The 12,661-nt window shown below is 34.9% G+C and overlaps 1 pseudogene; it reads right to left on the bottom strand.

The window, feature by feature from the left end:
* Positions 1–1,476: 1,476 nt before the first annotated feature.
* Positions 1,477–1,794, bottom strand: LOC101589899 (annotated as a pseudogene).
* Positions 1,795–12,661: the final 10,867 nt, after the last annotated feature.

The raw sequence follows: 12,661 nt of genomic DNA, 5'->3' as shown, positions 1-12,661 counted from the left end.
AGAGCATTTTCCACAGCTTATCCTCATCAGGTTGTCACTACCTAAAAAAGCTTGGTATCATCTACTAAATAGCACTTTTCATTTATATCCTTTTACACCATTATCGTATGAGATATTAAATTACCTTACTAAGAGGGATAACAAGCCTACACACAGCAGTTATTTCAGGTAATCTATTTTTAAGCAATTCTCCACCTATAATATTTGATAAGCTATCTCTTCTCCTTTCATTCCCTGACATAAGTGTGTATCTATTCAAGCTCATGCCTCCTAACATTCAGTTCTGGAGTGAAAGAAATTAGCATTTGCTAAAGGCACCAGAGAGTTTACTATATTGCCAAGGCTCACAAAACTCAGTAATGGACAGCTATCATTTACTTTTTTGGTTATACCTTTATTTATTCTACTGGGTAACTGCTGAGCAAAGATCAGTACTGTTTACCCTCAAAATAAAGCTGTGGCATGCCCCTCACCTCTCTTCTCATGTAGGCTATGCTTCTTTAAGTGTTCAATGAACCTCCCTACATTACATTTTGTACCAATCTGTTAGGTATGCAAGTGAGAGTTACTGCTCTGTAATTCTAAGGTTTTCCACAGCTCTGTTTTTACAGATGGTGTCCAAATACAGGTAAACTCAAAATACATAAAAAAAACACTTTAATGTATAATGTTAAACCTCAGGACAAGTAACTAGAACAAATATACTAGTCTATACCAATTCATGCTTTGTTAGTCATTAGTTTTATTGACATCACCACTTTCAGCAGAGCCACACCTCAGTGCCTAGTTGAAATATAAGATTAAAAAGCTTCTGACCATATTCTTGAGCATGAAGAAATTATGTCAGTTATCTTTACCTCAGAGAGAGAGAGAGAAAGAGAGAGAGAGCGAGAGCAAGAGAGAGAGAGAGAGAGAGAGAGAGAGAGAGAGAGAGAGAGAGAGAGAGACTTTACTTTTCTCATGATGCTTGCGGTTTGGAGACTTTCTGGATTTTACCCTTTAGAGGTTCTGGTATTGCAATTATCTAGTGGTTAGGGCCAAATATGTTTTGAAACATCCTGCTTTGAACTAGGCAAGTATCTCCACAACAAATCTTCTGCCTTCCAATATCAGTAATACCAAGAATGATAAACTGGTTTATGATGTTGTTTTTTGTGTCTGTTCACTCATTTCACTAGCACCATCTCTGAAAGATTGCTCTTTAAGTCCGTTATGATCACAAACATTGCTTTATTTTGAGAAGTATCCTGCAGTACATGGCTAATGTATCATTCATATCTGTTAATAAATTTTATTGTCTTTTGTACTTTATTATGACTTTTATTGTTTATACAAGTATCTTCTTGTATTATCTTTTATTTCAACCTCAGAATTCCATGTTTATTACAAAGACCAGTGGTGATTCTTACGGTGTTCTTAACGATAGGATTTCTGGTAATGAGCACAGGCACCAGGGCCTCTAAACTTGTTAGATTCTCAGTGACAGGGGTCAGGTACAAACAGGGTCTGGTCGTATTGGATGAGAATATCTTTGATCTCTTTCTTGGAAGCTTCATCAACATATTTCTGGCAATAGGTCATCAGGGATTTGGAGATGGATTGATGTATAGCATAAATCTGGGCAACACGATCACCACCCTTCACATGGACATGGATGTCAACACCAGCAAACTGTTCCTTGCCCAGAAGCAGAACAGTCTCCAGTAACTTGTAATGCAGTATGTGCGGCTCGATCATCTCCAGGAGATGCCCATCCACCTTGATGAAGCCATTGCCCTGCTTGCAGTGTGCCATGGCTGTGTCTATCCTCTTGCAGCCAAAGACTTGAATAGACTACAGCGGGCTCTTAGATGGCATGTGTCACTAGCACAGACTCTAAATCTCACCCAGCGACACCACAACAGGAAAAGGGTGTCTTGTATTATTTTCACACATTTTCCAAAAGTTTCCTTAGATTTTTTCATTGATTCCTAGATTGCCTTAGTATTAAAGCCCTTCTCATCTGTAAGATTGTAAAAGATTTGCAACACTTACTAGTGGTTGTGATGGTTGAGTCAAATGTGGTATGCACATGTTCCAACTCCACACAAGGAATGTAAACATTATATAATACAAACCTCCACTAACAAGAAAAAATAAAAAAAACTAAAATGATTTTCAGCGTGCCCCCCCAGTTGTGTTAATTTCATTGATTTTGTGGTCTATCCAAGAAATGAACACTGCACACTCCTGTGTCGGCTGAGTGATGAAGGGATGGACTTGATCACCGCATCTGCCCTTCCAGCCCTTCTCTGGCGTTGTTTCTTTGGTGTTCCCCAACAGCCATGAACTTACTAGTTTTGCTCCTCTGCACCCTTCCACCATGTTTCCACCTTGGAGCCAGCCAATCATAGACAAAAACTGGGACCACTTCAATCTCTCCTCCTATAAATTGTGGGTATCTGACACTGTGTTGCAGCAGTAGGAGGGCTACTGCAGTAGTTACAGGAATATGTACACTCAGGATTGATCTGATTTGGAATTTTTTCCCACAAGTTCAAAATGTCTTTATCTCATCATTCTTGAAAGTGGTCATCACACTTGAAATTCATAGGGTAAAGCTTGTTTAGCTGGCTAACAATGTAGAGATAGATTCAACTAGACAGTTAGTTTTGCAAAACAAGTAATTGTTTCCTAAAACATCCAACCAATTGTAAAGTAATTGAGAGGTAGAAATGATCAGATGTTTCTTCTGTCTACTGCTCTAAATCCTTGAGACCCAATTCAAATACTTTCATACTAAAGCATAGGGGGAAATGCTAATTTGCATGAATGTTTTAGCAGTAATATTCATTAAGAATCTCATAATTCACTGCAGTGTGAACACTTTTTTTTTCCTAAGATGAAATATGTTAATGAGAAACCTACTGACCACACCTCTTTTCTGTGTATGACCCATAGAACAAGAATCAGTAGGACAGAATCAGCAATTTCACAATCCTTGATCTTTGTCAAACAACTTCATGCTGACAGATTGTCAAATTTGATTCATTATGTGTGTTTTTCTCATATAAGGCTAATACACTATGACTCCTAGCTCTCAGCAAATTTAATCACTGTACCACTTCTGTGTGCTTTTTCACTTTATTTTACTTCACAGAAGGCATACATGCTTTAAAATTTGTGCCATATGTGCACAAAATTGGAGACTTTTTGAGCTGGAAGGAAATTTTAAGACAATTTACTCTCAATCTTGTCATTTTACAGAGTAGAAACTGAATCATACAATGAATGCCAGGCTATGAATTAATCAGTCAGAGCAAGAGTTGTGAGTATCTACTTCACTGCTAAATACTATTTGTGTCTCAATTTTGCATTTTTATGTGACTTCAAATTTAGAAAAAAAATCCAAGCCTGATTTTACAAAGAGATATTCTTTCCTTATGAAGAAGATTTAAATAACTATTTTCTATTACACATTATAGTTAGTAGTGACACATCTCATTAGTATATAAAGGCATAAATGAAAGACTTATTTATAAATAATGTACTAGTCCATACAATCATTATGTACATTAAAATACCTCAGAACTTATTAAAGTCTTTTACTTTCAGAACTTATCTTCTATTGTACCTTATATGGTAATGGAGGAATGAACATATTGTGGATATTTTACCATACTATTGATTATTTTTTCACTTTGAGCAAATCATCAATTCTCAATTTCTTAACTGTAAAATGAACAGAAAACATTGTATGAATTATATTCCTCATAGTGTTAATATAAGATAAATGAGATCTTATATATTAACAACACGAGATATATAAGTTTACATTGTCATTATCATTAAAACATTTCCATCTCCTTCCCAGATATGCACAGCCTCCTCCATTATCAATGGCATACACCAGAATGCTTCATTTGTTACACCCAGTGAGCCCATAGTGACACATCATCATCATCATCAACAACCATAATTTACATTTACTGCGCATTCCTAGTATAAAACCTCTAAACTGTAACAAGTCTACTGGTTTTAAAGTATAGTCAATATTATAGAGCCATATATTATATTTTAATTTTATTAAAAATCTCTATTCTGTCATTTATACTGATTTTTTCCTAATACCTGGCAACCATTGATCTTTTTAAGTGTGCATAATTTTGCCTTTTTTGGAAGTCATATACTTGAAATCATGCAATATGTTGTCTTTTCATTTTAATTTTTATTTGTGAGCAATATATACCCAAACTTCCTCAACATCTCATGATTTAGTATTTTATTTATTTTTAGGTGACTAATATTCTGTGGCTGGTTATGCCAAAATTATTTTCTATTTGTTTACTTAAGAATAGTTTATTTTGCTTCCAAGTTGATAATTACAATTAAATCTGCTCTGAACATTCATGTGTATTATTTATATGACCAGTAAGCACCAAGGCATGCTGCTGTTGGTTCCTATCTTACTAGTTTTCTTTCTTGTATCAGCAATTGAACTTAGAATCTTGTGCTTGACAGGCAAGTGTTTGTGCCACTAGCCATATCTCCACCTCACACTCTAGATCCCATGGTAAGAGTGTGTGTACTTTTGTAAGAAACTGCCAAACTGTCTTCAAAAAGCTAGCTATGTTTTTCATTCTGACCAACAGTGAATGAAATTACTCATGATGTTGATTATTCTGATAGGTATTTAGTTCTTTCATTGTTGTTTCAATTTTCAATTCTCTAAAGACATATGATTTTTTAATATCTTTTTATATTTTGGTGTTATCTTTATATCTTCTCCAGTGAGGTATTCATTGAGAATCTTTGCCTATATTTCAAATTTGGATTTGTCTTAGTCCACTTGTATTGTTACAACAAAATGCCATTAACTGACTACCTATTTAGAAACAAAAGTGCATTTCTTATATTCCTGGAATTGGAATAGCCCAACAGCAAAATGTGACAATCTGATCTCCCTCTGCAGTATTAGCCAGCTAAACAAGCTTTGTCCCATGAATGTTAGGTATAATGACTGCTTTCAAGCATGATAAAGTAAAGACATTTCCAATGCATAGGAAAAAATTTAAAGTCAGAGTAATGCTGAGTGTAAATATTCCTATAACTACTGGACTAGATTTTCTACTGCTGTGACACAATATCAGATATCCACAATTTATAGGAGGAGAGGTTTAAGTGGTTCCGGGTTTTAGTCCACAATTGGCTGGCTCCGAGGTGGAAACATGGTGGAAGAGTGTGGAGGAGCAAAGCTGCCAAGTTCAGCTGTTTATGAGAAGAGACGGCAAAATTCTAATAAAAAGAAAGAAAAGACTAAACAAATAGAGATATTCCATGTTTATGGGTAGGAAGACTCAAATTTGTCCTATTTCCTCCAGCTTAATCTCTATATTTGACAGCATCCTTTCTGTATTCAAAATATATTTTCAATCCCATCTAAAGAAGGGAAAATCAATATCATATTGGAGAAGTGTAAGGTTAGGGCACTGAAACTACCTCACCTCGAGACTCACTATCAGTCTATAGCAGTCGATACAGTGTGATATTGGCAAGACAACAGGCAAACTGATGGAACAAGATAGCCAAAAGTAGGCCCTCTTGTACACTAAACTTCAAAATAGAACAGCAACAACAGCAAATTGGAGAAGGGACAGTCCTTTCAATAAATGATGGTAAGACAATTAGTAATTTACATGCAAAACAATGAATATAATACACTTCAGAAAGGTTAACTCAAGCATCATCATTGACTTGCATTTAACCTATAACATTAAAAAACTTCTAGCATGTAGCATAAAATTAAACATAGATGATTTTGGGTATGACAGTCACGTGGCAGATACAACACCAAAGCACAATGAATGAAAAATATTGATAATTTAAACTACATTAAATATTAATAAATTCTATTCCTTGAAAGATACTTTAAAAGGAATAAATCCAGTCAGAGACCGGGAATAAATATTTTGCAAATGACACAACTAGTAAAGGATTATTCTCTAAATTACAGAACCAACTCAGAAGTCAGCCAACAGAAAATGAACAATTCTGCTGTGGCCTATTTTATCCTTCAAAATTCATAGGTTGGAAATCTGTTCACCAGTGTAAGAATACTACGAAGTTGTGCACTGGGAAAGTTATTTGCCCAGGTGGGCAGAGCCTGCACGATTGGGTTTGGTGTCTACATGAAAGAGACAACTGAGTGCTAGTGAGACCCCTTCACTTCAGGAAGATGCAACCAGAAGATGCTGCCCTAATGAGCCTAGAAGTAAACTCTCAGCTGACACTCAAGAAATGTAACTGTGTTGACAGACTAGGTTTCTTTCACCCTAATCTGTTTCCATTTTTTCTTTTTTCCTTTTATTGCATTAGCTAGGACTTCCAGTATGATGTTGAAAGAAAGGCACGAAAAAGGAAATTATGCCTGGTTCTTGATGTTAGCAGGAAAACTTACTTAATCACCATTAAATATCCACTAACATTTTTAAATTGATTTTTACATTATTTTTGTCCATAATTTTTATTAAGTTGATGTTCACTCTATTTATAGCTTTCCCCATTTTTAAAGTTCAGGCTTAGGTGCTGGTATTTGTCAAGTGGTTTTCCTTTATTTTTCTTTTATAGCCTATTAATGTGATGAATTATAGTAACTGGTTTTTGAACAGTGACTGAGTCTTCCATATCTGGAATATACTCCACTTGGCCTGGATTTTTAATCTTACTTTAGCCTTAATATTCTTATAATTTGTTATGATTTTGCCTCTGTATTCATGAGAGGTATTGGTTTGTAGTTTTCTTAGCTTGTAATATTTATGTTGACTTTGATATTAGGGCAATATTGGCTACATATAATTAACTTGGTAGTGGTTCTCTATACTTTTACATTCTGGAAGAGTTTGGAAGAATTTGTAAATTTTCTTCCTTATCTGTTTTATCGAATTCAAGAATTCATATAACTGGGATTTACGCCTTACCAATATTTATCTTAGTGTTATATTTGGCTAATTATGTCTTTCAAAGAATTGATGAATTTTATCTAGCTAATAAATTTGAAAGCAAAAAGTTGTTCATATTGTATCTTTTTGTATTTTTTAAATTTTATTTTTTATTATTTATTTTTTAATGCATTTAGGGCAGGGTCTACAGGGTCTCACTATGTAGGATGGACTTGTAATGATTCCCCTGTTTACAGCCTCCCAAACGCTGGGATTATAGGTGTATGCCATGACACCCAGTCTCAATCATCATCTCATTGCTCCAGGGATTGAATACAGTCCCTGAGTCTGCCTAAGCAGGTGCTTTAATCCACTGAGCTCTTTGGCTGGCTCTTAGTATTTCTTTTTTTAATGTCTGTAGGATACACAGTGATATTCTCTTTTGTTTCTGGTTTTAGTATTTTATTTCTTCTCTTTTTTTCCTCCTATGTATCCAGTCTATGAATGATAATTTTTATTGATCTTTAAAAGAACCAGCTTTTGGTTTCATTGGTTTTCTCCTTTGATTTCTTAATTTGGAAGTTTATTTATTTTGGCTGTGATTATTACTTTTTTCTTACCAAAACTTTATATTTGGTTTTCTAGACTTCATTTTAACATTGGAAGCTTAAATTACTGATTTCACATTGCTCTTCCTTCTAAAATACACTCTTCTTGCCCCAAAGTTCCTCTGTTTCTTCATGTGCTTAATCATACAAACTTTTGAGATATATTTTCATGTTCATTTGTTCAAAAATTTTTTTAATTTGGCTTTTTCTTTTCGGATCCAGGGATTGCACTCAGGCCCTTGCGCTTGCCAGGCATGCATTTATTCTACTGAGCTATCTCCCCAGCCCCTATAATCTGCTCTTGAGATTTCTCTGACTTTTGTGTTATATAAAGGTGGGATTTAATTCTTAAAGTTTTGGGATTTTTATAGGTCCATTTAATTGTGTTATGGAAAAATATATAACAATATTTCTATGCATAATATTGTTTAAAGCATTTAGAAAGTTTAATTTATTTAAATGTTTAAGCATGCTTAATTGTCACAATATGATCTATTCTGGTATATGTTCCATGTAAGTTTCACTCAACTGTTATCTTTCTAATGCTCTTCAATGAAGTATCCTACAGCTGTCAAGGGCTCTTGAACATTGGCACTACATAGATTGCCTGTGTTGTTGGCAGTTGTCTACCTGCTGGACCCATCCGTTTTCAAAAGTTGGATTATGAAATCTCCAATTAAAGTAAGAATTTAAATAAAATTGTCTCAAATACTTTAGTTTTTCTCTTGCATGTTGGTACTTTATTTAATATTTGGTATATGTATATTGTGTATTGTTAGGTATACCTCACAGAATGGTCCTTTTGTTGTTGTTGTTTCACCCCATTTTTCTTGATTATGTTACGTGCCCCAGAGCCTGCGATGTCTGACATTACCATAGCAACTTCCAGTTCATTTTGATTAGTGATAACACTGTATCATTTCCTATTTATCTTTTTTATATACAAAATGGATTTCTTATGAGCAATATATGACTGAGTCTTGCATTTTTTTTCCACCTTGACAATGTCTTTTAATGCTTATATTTAAACTGTTGACCTCCAAAAGAACTAATAGTGTTGGATTTTATATTTCACTTTTGCAAATGTTTTTTTCATTCTTCAGTTGTTTTTTTCAGACTTCCATACTGTCTTCATGCCTGTTATGGTTTAACAGAGCCTTTTAGCTATTTTCTGTACTTCCTTAATATTTTAAATATATTTTAAAATTATTTAAAGTTATTGTCTTACATACACACTGCAGCATACATTTACAACTAACTTAAGTCTACTTGCTGATAACACATTGGTCACACACACAGTAGAAGCTCCTACAATAAATATATGTCTATGCCTTTTGTCATATTATGAAGATATATGCACATATTACATATATGCATATGTTATTTTATATGTATATACAGTTCATATATATATTTACTAGAAGTCACAGGCTTATATAATTGTAAAAAGTCTAAGATCCCACAGTCTGCCACCTGAAAGACTTTTATTTGAGACTAAATAAAATTGTCTCAAATACTTTAGTTTTTCATCTTGTATGTTGGTACTTTGTTAAATATTTGGTATATGCATGCGGCACATTCTTAGGTATACCTGATAGAATGGTCCATTTGTCATTGTCTAATCACCCCTTTTTTCTTGATTATGTTACTCAGGAAGTAGAGAAAAATGGGAAATTAAGGGCATGAGCTTCTTTGTGATTTCCCCAGAAAGAAAAGAATGAGGCAGGGTGAGCAGATTTGGGTGGGCTGGTGTGAATGGCTTCAGTGGACTCTAGAGGCATGAGAACTGTCCCTCCTCTGTTGCTTAGCGCTGGGTGAGAAGGGCAGGAGTGGACAGTGGCTCGCAGTGCTAGATTCCATTATGAGGGGTGGCTGGCAGGAAAGACTCTGAATTGGCTGTTTTGCAATTGCAAAGTATATAAATGAGTGACTTATTTACAATATCTAAGAATAACCTTTCCCAACACATCTACCCTGCACTCCCAGTGCAGTAAGGCAGTGATGTTAAAACACCAGAAGGCAGGGACCGGGGAGATGGTTCAATAGAATAAGCGCTTCCCTGGCAAGCACAAGGCCCTGAGTTCAATTCCTGGTACTGCCAAAACAAAACAAAACAAACAAATGAAAAAATCACCACGAGGCAGACAATAAAAGGCACAGAAGGTATAACTCCCTTGATTTATTAAATTAATATTTGATTATTTTTTTATTTCTTTCCATTTTTTTACATTACATTATCTACTTTTAAATGCTCACCTTCAAATCATGACCATGCTTATAACAAAAATCTAAACCAAATATCTTCATTACTTCCTGAACATTCATACAAGTTTCAGTTTTGCCTTTATGTTGAAGCTCATCAAAGTTATCTTTTTACTCCTCATTTTCAATGTTAGTAATGTTATTTGCTTTATTGCATGCAGAGGCAGCCCTGCTGTGCTCGAGTTGCCCATTGTGCTCTATTCAGCTATTTCAACATTTTAATATCCTGCCTGGTAAGCACAAGGTCCTGAGTTCAATTCCCGGTACAAAAATAAATAAATAAAAGAAATTAATGTAGCATAATTAGATATTAAAAAAGAAACTATGAAAGCAATCTGTTTGCTTCTATGAATAATAAAATAAATGTGATAACAAAGTCATAACAGAATAGCAATAATTGACGTACTGTTACTGGGTTTTGGCATACTGGAGTTTTCTAGGTTCTTTTTGTCTGTCCTAAACAAGGAACTGTAAAGACAAGCATAAAAGGTCGCAGGTTTTCCATTTATTAAAGATGAGAAGAGAAATGTGCTGTGTGTAGTGAGCTTGGGCCTTGCTAAAGTAGGAAATGAGAGTGCTTTACAGTGTGAGCATGAACCACTGTGAGTGTGGGATAGCACAGTAAGGAGAACCCCGGGGGATGCCCCTTGTGTATCCCCCATTCTTCTGGCTGATGTCTGGTCCAGGCTGTCCCATCCCCAGCTGCTGGGTTTCTCAGGAGAATCCATGGGCAGAACTCTGTGATCTGTTCTACACAGGATACACTTACTTCCCAGCCAGTCTGCCCCACTATCTCCTGCCTAATATGTGTATCATGTTCTGAAAAGCGTGTCAAAAATGCTCCTCTAGTTTTCCCTCACTTGTCTTACACAATGTACACTTACACCAGCATTAAAAAGATTTCTTTACTAAGGAATAAATATTGTGAAGGAGGAAAATTTTTCAGAATAGTTATACTATTCTATTGCTGAAGTCACAGACATAAATACTTACAGATTTCCTTTAGATGAGAAATCAAAGTTATTGTAATGAATTACTTCCTAATCCAGAAAATTGACAGCTCCTAATAAGGGTCTCTGTCAACACCATGAGAATGACAAGGCTGAGACCCGTATCTCTAGCAGCAGGGTAAACAGGAAGCTCAGGACTCTAAATATCTTGGCAAGTTTCCCAAACTTTCCTACTTTTACTTGCTACATTGAAAGAATCAGTTACCTGCATCCCCACCACCATTTACATCAGTGACAAAGGCCCAGCACTCCCAAGACATTCTTTATCTGTTTCCTCAGCGCATTGATAGTCTACTTTGTTGACATCCTCAGTTCCCTAACTCCTAAAACCTTAAAAGCAATGGTTAGCAAGATCTGCTACACTATCAGTTCTTCTGCAATGCTTACTTTTTACTATCTGCACAAGCTAAGCCTGGCTATATGGGTCTCACTTCTATTGGAGCTCTTTCCAATAGTGGCTTTATTCTTTTACATACCTCATTGTCAAGTTTGAAAGTATGATTGATTTTTTTTAATTCTACTTTCAGATTATTTCCTTTCTTCTCCCTAGTCTTTACAGCTTTGATCTTCATGTCATCAGACCCAACCCTACACATATCCTCTCTAACTAGTGGTGATCTGGGAGTTGCAATGCTCCCTTATGCCTTGGACTTTCTTCTTCTGGGTCATTTTTAGTCTTCTATACTCTCCTTATGAATCTTGTTAATACCAATAGCTGTGCAAATTATTATTCTAATAATTTTGCCTCTATGCCTTTGTAGTTCTCTAGTCTAGAATTACACTGCTCTCTACTGCAGTCACTCCGTAATGCTGTCCTTACCAATACATGCATGGTCTGTATAAATTCAATTCCAACTAATGTATTCTTGGGGCACAAATATATATTTCAATATCATGTTTTGCCACAACTCAAACAATTTTTTCTTCTTTAGTAGGAAGTACTCAATTTGTCCCCCTCCTAATATTCTCATTTTCTTTTGTAAGGTAGTTCAGGGTTTATCAACCTAGAAATACTTATTTGGTGGATTGGGTGATTAAAGTTTTCCTTGTTGTCATAGAGGTTAATTAGTATAGAAGCAGTAGTGTTTAATGCTATCGCTATCATTTTTCTACTAAATATCAAACTCTGCCGAAAATGTCTCCAGATATTACCAAACAAGAGCTGGGACACAAATTCTGTCAAAGTTGAGAATCTGTTGCTGAGAATAAACTTCAGTGTGGACTTTTGTAGTCATCCTATTCTAAACATCTCAGCTTTCTGGCTATTATCATTTATTGTACCTGATAAATCCAATCTGCCACATACTTTACCTTGTGTCCACAGAGTAGAGCTTCACTGTACAAAAGCATAGAACTGTGCTAGATGGAATCACTTTAAATTATTGATCTTTAACTTTGAGTAACTCTTCCCAAATGACAAATATGGTGCCTTCCCCAACTGGATCCATTCATATGTATCAATGTGAAAATCCTTACCTCCTTCTTTAATCCTCTATCATTTCTTCCAAACTCTACCTAATTACATTAACACTGAAAAAAATAAAATTATCAGAGAAAATGCTCACTAGTGTACCAATATCATTCTGAGAGAAAAACCTATCACTTAGAGAAGAAATTTAAAAGGTAAATGTTTGAGTTTTCTTTATCCTCGATAGCTACTCTTTCTGTTCTTTTTTTTTTTTAGAAAACTAAAAATTACTTCTTATTTCTGCTGCTCTATTTTCTCTGGAATCTCTACTGATTTGACCACTGCTTCCATAATTAAACTTCAAAATGTTTTTTTGCATTTCTTGTTCTCTATCTTACAGGTCATTTAGTTAAATCTCACAGCAGTTTTTTTTTTTTTTTTTTTTTTTTTTTTTTT

This window comes from Octodon degus, unplaced genomic scaffold (assembly GCF_000260255.1).
Source record: "Octodon degus isolate 3935 unplaced genomic scaffold, OctDeg1.0 scaffold00030, whole genome shotgun sequence".
In the NCBI taxonomy this organism is placed as follows: domain Eukaryota; kingdom Metazoa; phylum Chordata; class Mammalia; order Rodentia; family Octodontidae; genus Octodon; species Octodon degus.
This window is presented reverse-complemented; position numbering and strand designations above follow the sequence as displayed.